Below are 9,217 nucleotides of genomic sequence, written 5' to 3'. Positions count from 1 at the left end.
AGAGCTGGCTCAATACGTCCTGGCTGGATGCCCATTCTAGCCCGGAAAATGCGAGGGGCTGGAATACAGTGCACTGGGCTAGAATAGCGCACGGCATCTCTGCATAACACGGTGCCTGACCAGTTACACGCTCCCCACGGTAAGCACGAGGAGTTGGCTCAGGTCTCCTACCTGACTCAGCCAATCTCCTCATGTGCCCCCAAAAATAATCTTGGGGCTGCCTCTCGGGCTTCCGTGCTAGCCGTGTACCTTCATATCGTCGCTGTTCCTCTGTTCTCCTGTATTTCTCCTCATAGTATCGCCATTCCGCTTTCGCTGCCTCTAACTCCTCCTTAGGACTGCGATACTCTCCCGGCTGTGTCCAGGGTCCTGCTCCATCTAATACCTCCTCCCAGGTCCAGGAAGTCCTCCACTCCTCTTTCTCCCGGGTCCAAGATGTCCACTCCTCTTTGGCACGCTGCTTGGTCCTTTTTTGGTGGGTTATTCTGTCACGTTCGTCATAATGAGGAGACCAAGGCTCAGCGTAATATGAATACATTCCTCTTTAATGAAAGAGAACACTGAACAAATTCTACAAAACAACAAAACGAACGTGAAGCTATATATAATGAGTGCTGACATGCAACTAACCATAGACAAAAACCCACAAAATACCCAATGAATATGGCTACCTAAATATGGTCGCCAATCAGAGACAACGATAAACAGCTGCCTATGATTGAGAACCAATCTAGGCAACCATAGACATATAAACCCCTAGACTATAAAAAAACATAAACATACAAAAACCTTAGACAGGACAAAAACACATATACCCACCCTTGTCACAACCTGACCTGACCAAAATAATACAGAAAACATAGATAACTAAGGTCAGGGCGTGACAATATCTATACACACACACACACACACACACACACATATATATATATATGTATATACATACCTTTTTTAGAATATACCTTTATTATTCCCCGCAAACCCTACCATCCCTCCCCCAATTGGAGTAAACTAATAAACAATAACACTTAGGCTTCTACATTCAGTTTACACATATTATACACATTTTACAAACACAATCTATTTTACCATAGTTATATTTAGTTTGTTTTTAGTCCTTTTAGGACCTCTATTTCTAATGTCCAGTCATGGAAATCATTCAGTTTGATTTCTATTTGTAACTGTGCTATTTCACCAAATTTCTGAACCTGTATACATTTTTACAGACCCCGTATGTTTTACATTGGTTATCTTGTTATTAGTCCCACCCTTCAGCTCCATTCAACCCATCCCATCTATCTCTCTCTCATTTTCGATTTCTATTTGTCATATATTTTTCAAATGTGCTGTGATGCTTCACAAAAGTACTGAACCTTTCTATTCTCATAGCTTCTACAGATTGTAAATTAAAGATGAATATTTTTGCAAAAATAATTATTATATTATTGATTGATTGACTATGACTTTTCAAATCACCCAGTATTGCTGTCTGCAGCTTTAATTCTAGACAAATGTTGCAATTCTTCAGCCATTCCTGGACCTGTGACCAAAAACGAGCTACATATGGACAGTACCAAAATAAATGATCGAATGACTCTGCCTCCTCGCAGCAAAATCTGCAGAGCTGGGAAGATTGTATTCCCCATTTATGTAACATTCTATTGGCTGCAAGAATTTTGTATAATAATTTAAATTTAAAAATTCAAAGTTTTGAATCCGGTGTTGTTTTGCGTGTCAATTCATAAACCATGTGCCATGGAATCGGTACATCGAAAATCTCTTCTCAACCATTTTGCAATTTATATTTCACAGCTGTCAATTTTTTGGTCCTTAATAATTAAATAAAATTGGTATATGTTTTTACTTATCACAATTTTCTTTAACCATTTACGGTCTTTAATGCCAGGCCGACAGACAAGTTCCTTACTTTTTCTCCCTTCTACTTGCCTCTTCCATTTTTGTGGTAATGCTGCAATTAGTTGGTTGTAATTTTGGGTAGAGCAGACATTTCCATTTGTCTTTGTTAGCTGCATTTGTGACATAACTCCACCAGTCCTATTTATGATATAATTTACAAAAAATATTATTTTTTTATTTTTATTTTGAAAAATGTGTTTTTTATCAAATAGCATATTTGAGTTTAACCACGATATTTGTTGTATCATTTGTTCTGTCTTTTCAGGTGGATTAAATTTAAATTGCAACTAACTTTCTAAGGCTTGTTTAAAAAATAACGATATTTTGGAGATTATTTCATTTTCAAATAACCGAAAGTGAGCAGTGGTTATCTGACTAAAGGGAAAAAGGCCATTCTTGAACATGGGGTGAGATATTCTTACTAATTTACTAGAGAACCATTTTGGATTTAAGTATAACTTAAGATGTCCTCTTTGTGCAGGAGGTGTAATTATTCGTTGTAAACAAGGTTGAATAGTTAGAGGGGGCTGTTGGCATTTTATCATATACCTGTATCACATATGTCACCAATGCAACATCTTTCTCCAACACACAACATACATTCTTTATCATTGGACAATGCATCTATCTCCAGGGTCCAGACAGTGATGAATACTCTGTAAAGTATCCATCATGGGGCGGCAGGGTAGCCTAGTGGTTAGAGCGTTGGACTAGTAACCGGAAGGTTGCGAGTTCAAACCCCCGAGCTGACAAGGTACAAATCTGTCGTTCTGCCCCTGAACAGGCAGTTAACCCACTGTTCCCAGGCCGTCATTGAAAATAAGAATTTGTTCTTAACTGACTTGCCTGGTTAAATAAAGGTAAAATAAAAAAAATAAAAAAATATATATAATGAATGCAGGGTCTACACCAGAATCAGGGCCCAGATAACCAAAGCTGACATACAATCAATTCCAATAGGACAATAGGTTCCATGACATAAAACTTCAACAAGCCCACTCCTATGCCCCAAATGTCTTCTCTTGCATGTCAAAACGTCTTGAACTGAAGAGTGATACGGTGCCATCTATTGGATACTCAACAACTTTAAAAGAAAACACTGGAAAGTAAGCATTAGGTATGACGGAAGTAATGCCCTTTGGAAGCATCACACTGACAAGCGAAAAGTTATTAGTCAACAAGGACAGTTATTCCACCACCTACAAAAATATTGGGATATCAGACAGAGCATAGTTTGGTGCAGAATTTATTCACAAATAGCTCGTTTATTTTTGATGAGGCAGTTTGAGTTGAAATGATTCCCCACCAAGATCCAAGAAGCACTAAGCCAACTGTTCAAACCTGAGATCTCTGTAATGAACATTAACCAGACAGGAATACAATGCAGAATGAACAACGTGCTGCCAGAACATTAAACAACCACAGCATATAAGTGTCAATTAACTTCACATTATTTCAAATGACTGACTGGGCTCATGCAAACAATCTAAGGACAGGGAAACAGTTACATGAACTACATGTGTTGTTTTCGCTGCACAGTCTCGTGTCATCCGTGTGTTGTATAAAACAAACAGCATTCAAAGCAACAAAGACTTTGATTATCCTTCACTGTAGAGAGGCTTGAGATGATGACAATTTGAATGAAGCCCTTTGTAGGCAGTGACAAAGAGAAATTGAGAATCGATGTGGCCACCATTACTGAATGAATGGACACTGATCCTAATGTTTTAACTGTCACTATGGAGACCAAACAATTCAACCTCTAACTGGATAATAATCTAAACTGTGTCCAGCTGCTGATTACAATACTGGATAAATAAGCCAGGGTTGTGTTCATTAGGAATAGTCACCAAAAGGAAGAAAAACGGACTGAAACCACCTAGGCTTGTCCACTAAGAAACATTAATTATCAATTGCACAACTTTACGATGTGCCCTAATGAATACGACCCAAACATTCCCACAAGGCAATCCTTGAGATCACGGATTTTGACAGGAATACATATCCTATAGGTCATTCATTTATAATAACTCAGACCTAGGACACTTTGGCATAGACATGTCAATAAATGAACAAGCTAGTACAAGAAAATAAATACTTAAACTTTTTGCAGTGTGCTCTAATGTAACAAATACTTGAACTAGTTGTAGTTGACCTACATAGTCTTTGTTAGCATGGATACAGTCTTTGTTAGCATGGATACAGTCTTTGTTAGCCCGGATACGGTCTTTGTTAGAATGGATACAGTCTTTGTTGAACGAATACAGTCTTTGTTAGAACGGATACAGTCTTTGTTAGAATGGATACTGTCTTTGTTAGAACGGACAAAGTCTTTGTTGAACGAATACAGTCTTTGTTAGAACGGATACAGTCTTTGTTAGAATGGATACAATATTTGTTAGCACGGATACAGTCTTTGTTAGCACGGATACAGTCTTTGTTAGGATGGATACAGTCTTTGTTAGAATGAACACAGTCTTTGTTAGAATGGATACAGTCTTTGTTAGAACGGATACAGTCTGTTAAAAAGGTTACAGTCTTTGTTAGAACGGTTACAGTCTTTGTTAGAATGGATACAGTCTTTGTTAGAATGGATACAGTCTTTGTAAGAATGGATACAGTCTTTGTTAGAACTAACACAGTTTTTGTTAGAACGGATACAGTCTTTGTTAAAACGAACACAGTCTTTGTTAGAATGGAGACAGTCTTTGTTAGAATGGATACAGTCTTTGTAAGAATGGATAGGGTACCATTGTTTGTACATGCATTTAGTAAAGCTGTTGCTGCACCGAACATAACAGAAACAGGCTAAGAGGTTCTACTTTACAATTCAACTGCTGTGCTTCCCTCCTCAGTACCACTGTTATCCAGCCGCAGAGGCATCTGATAGGTGATCAAAAACTCTTGACAGGCCTAGAGAGGAGCATTGACAGAGGTGTCAGATTAACCCAATTTCAACTGCTTGGTAGTCCAAAGGGCATGCTACCAATTCAATTCAAGGGGCTTTATTGGCATGGGAAACATATGTTAACGTTGCCAAAGCAAGTGAAGTAGATAATAAACAAAAGAAAAATAAACAATAAAAAAATGGACAGTAAACATTACACTTACAGAAGTTCCAAAATAATAAATACATTTCAAATGTCATATTATGTATATATACAGTGTTGTAACGATGTGCAAATGGTTAAAGTACATAAGGGAAAATAAATAAACATACAGTAAATATGGGTTGAATTTACAATGGTGTTTGTTCGTCACTGGTTGCCCTTTTCTTGTGGCAACAGGTGTATTTCACCCAATAGATATGGGAGTTTATCAAAATCGAGTTTGTTTTCTAATTCTTTGTGAATCTGTGTAATCCGAGGGAAATATGTGTCTCTAATATGGTCATACCTTTGGCAGGAGGTTAGGAAGCGCAGCTCAGTTTCCACCTCATTTTGTGGGCAGAGTGCACATAGCCTGTCTTCTCTACAGCAGCCTTTCTCAATAGCAAGGCTATGCTCACTGAGTCTGTACATAGTCAAAGCTTTCCTGAAGTTTAGGTCAGTCACCGTGGTCAGGTATTCTGCCACTGTGTACTCTCTGTTTAGGGTCAAATAGTATTCTAGTATGCTCTGTTTTTTTTGTAAATTCTTTACAATGTGTCAAGTAATTGCCTTTTTGTTTTCTCATGATTTTGTTGGGTCTAATTGTGTTGCTGTCCTGGGGCTCTGTGGGGTCTGTTCATCTCTCTGTAGGTGATTGCTTTGTTATGGAAGGTTTGGGAATTGCTTTATTTTAGGTGGTTGTCGAATTTAACGTCTCTTTTCTGGATTTTGATCATTAGCGGGTATCGGCCCAATTCCGCTCTGCATGCATTATTTGGTGTTTTACATTGTACATGGAGGAGATTTTTGCAGAATTCTGCATGCAGTCTCAATTTGGTGTTTGTCCCATTTTGTGAATTATTGATTGGTGAGCAGACACCAGACCTCACAATCATATAGGGCAATGGGTTCTGTAATTGATTCAAGTACTTTTAGCCAGATCCTAATTGGTATGTCAAATTTTATGTTCCTTTTGATGGCATAGAAGGCCCTTCTTGCCTCATCTCTCAGATTGTTCACAGCTTTGTGGAAGTTACCTGTGGAGCTGATGTTTAGGCCAAGGTATGTATAGTTTGTGTGCTCTTGGGCAACAGTGTCTAGATGGAATTTGTATTTGTGGTCCTGGCGACTGGATTGTACAGAGGGTAGTGCGTACGGCAAAGTACATCACTGGGGCAAAGCTGCCTGCCATCCAGGACCTCTACACCAGGCTGTGTCAGAGGAAGGCCCTGAAAAGATCCCAGCTACCCCAGTCATAGACTGTTCTCTCTACTACCGCATTGCAAGCGGTACCAGAGTGCCAAGTCTAGGACAAAAAGGCTTCTCAACAGTTTTTACCCCCAAGCCACAAACTACCTGCCCTCCAGGACACCTACACCACCCGATGTCACAGGAAGGCCATAAAGATCATCAAGGACAACAACCACCCGAGCCACTGCCTGTTCACCCCGCTATCATCCAGAAGGCGAGGTCAGTACAGGTGCATCAAAGCTGGGACCGAGAGACTGAAAAACAGCTTCTATCTCAAGGCCATCAGACTGTTAAACAGCCACCACTAACATTGAGTGGCTGCTGCCAACACACTGACTCAACTCCAGCCACTTTAATAATGGGAATTAATGGAAAATGATGTAAAATATACCACTAGCCACTTTAAACAATGCTACCTAATATAATGTTTACAAACCCTACATTATTAATCTCATATGTATATACTGTACTCTATATCATCTACTGCATCTTTATGTAATACATGTATCACTAGCCACTTTAACTATGTCACTTTGTTTACATACTCATCTCATACGTATATACTGCACTCAATACCATCTACTGTATCTTGCCTATGCCGCTCTGTACCATCACTCGTTCATATATCTTTATGTACATATTCTTTATCCCCTTACACTTGTGTCTATAAGGTAGTAGTTTTGGAATTGTTAGCTAGATTACTTGTTGGTTATTACTGCATTGTCGGAACTAGAAGCACAAGCATTTCGCTACACTCGCATTAACATCTGCTAACCATGTGTATGTGACAAATAAAATTTGATTTGATTTGATTTGATTTTACGCTACTGCTACTCTCTGTTCATCATATAGCATAGTCACTTTAACCATATCTACATGAACATACTACCTCAATCAGCCTGACTAACCAGTGTCTGTATGTAGCCTTGCTACTTTTATAGCCTTGCTACTGTTTATAGCCTTGTATATAGCCACACTACTGTTATTTTTCACTGTCTTTTTACTGTTGTTTTTATTTCTTTGCTTACCTATTGTTCACCAAACACCTTTCTTGCAATATTGGCTAGAGCCTGTAAGTAAGCATTTCACTGTAAGGTCTACTCTACACCTGTTGTATTTGGCGCATGTGACAAATACACTTTGATTTGATATATGTTGAAGAGGGTGGGGTTTAAGCCTTTGTTTTGGATTGTTTGTCAATTGGGGTGTGCACGGGGAATATGTGGTCTGTCGTACGTTAATTTGGTAAAAAGCCAAGTTGACATTTGCTCAGAACATTGTTTTCACTGTGTAAATGTATAAGTCTGCTGTTAATGATAATGCAGGGGATTTTTCCCAAGGTTGCTGTTGACACATATCCCACGGTAGTTATTGGGGTCAAATTTGTCTCCACTTTTGTGGATTGGGGTGATCAGTCCTTGGTTCCAAATACTGGGGAAGATGCCAGAGCTAAGATTTATGTAAAAACTTTTTTATGATTGGGGGTCCCTTGCGGGATGGTTGAGCTAACGTAGGCTAATGCGATTAGCATGAGGTTGTAAGTAACAAGAACATTTCCCAGGATATAGACATATCTGATATTGTCAGAAAGCTACAATTCTTGTTATTCTAACAGCACTGTCTAATTTACAGTAGCTATTACAGTGAAAGAATACCATGCTATTGTTTGAGGAGAGTGCACATTTGGGCAGTCATGATACAACATTTTGAACAGAAATACAATGGTTCATTGGATCTGTCTAAAAAGTTACACATACACTGCTGCCATCTACTGAAAAAAATCTAAATTGCACCTAGACTGGAATAATACATTATAGCCTTTCTCTTGCGTTTCAAAGATGGTAAAAAAAGTTTTTTTTTCTTTGTATTATCTTTTACCAGATCTAAGGTGTTATAATCTCCTACATTCCTTTCACATTTCCACAAACTGCAAAGTGTTTCCTTTCAAATGGTACCAAGAATATGCATATCCTTGCTTCAGGGCCTGAGCTACAGGCAGGTAGATTTGGGTATGTCATTTTAGGTGAAAATTGAAAAAAAGGGTCCGATCCTTTGCAATTGGAATTTGTTGACTGTAGATTTTATCATTTCATTGAGGATACCATCAACACCACGGGCATTTTTGGGTTGGAGGGTTTATATTTTGTTCTATAGTTCATTCAAGGTAATTGGATAATCCGGCGGGTTCTGGTAGTCTTTAATAGCTTAAGACTTGTATTTGAACATGTACAGTCAGAAGTTTACATACACCTTAGCCAAATACATTTAAACTCAGTTTTTCACAATTCCTGACATTTAATCCTAGTAAAAATTCCCAGTCTTAGGTCAGTTAGGATCACCACTTTATTTTAAGAATGTGAAATGTCAGAATAATAGTAGAGAGAATGATTTTTGTCAGCTTTTATTTCTTTCATCACATTCCCAGTGGGTCAGAAGTTTACATGCACTCAATTAGTATTTGGTAGCATTGCCTTTAAATTGTTCAATTTAGGTCGAACATTTGGGTAGCCTTCCACAAGCTTCCCACAATAAATTGGGTGAATTGTGGCCCATTCCTCCTGACAGAGCTGGTGTAACTGAGTCAGGTTTGTGGGCCTCCTTGCTCGCGCATGCTTTTTCAGTTCTGCCCACATAAAATTATCTATTGGATTGAGGTCAGGGCTTTGTGATGGCCACTCCAATACCTTGACTTTGTTGTCCTTAAGCCATTTGCCACAACTTTGGAAGTATGCTTGGGGTCATTGTCCATTTGGAAGACCCATTTGTGACCAATCTTTAACTTCCTGACTGATGTCTTGAGATGTTGCTTCAATATATCCACATAATTTTCCTGCCTCATGATGCCATCTATTTTGTGAAGTGCACCACTTCCTCCTGCAGCAAATCACCCCCACAACATGATGCTGCCACCCCCATGCTTCAAGGTTGGGATGGTGTTCTTCGGCTTGCAAGCTTCCCCC

The sequence above is a fragment of the Oncorhynchus mykiss genome, chromosome 16 (genome assembly GCF_013265735.2).
Source record: "Oncorhynchus mykiss isolate Arlee chromosome 16, USDA_OmykA_1.1, whole genome shotgun sequence".
Lineage (NCBI taxonomy): Eukaryota > Metazoa > Chordata > Actinopteri > Salmoniformes > Salmonidae > Oncorhynchus > Oncorhynchus mykiss.
Note: the sequence above shows the minus strand (reverse complement) of the source record.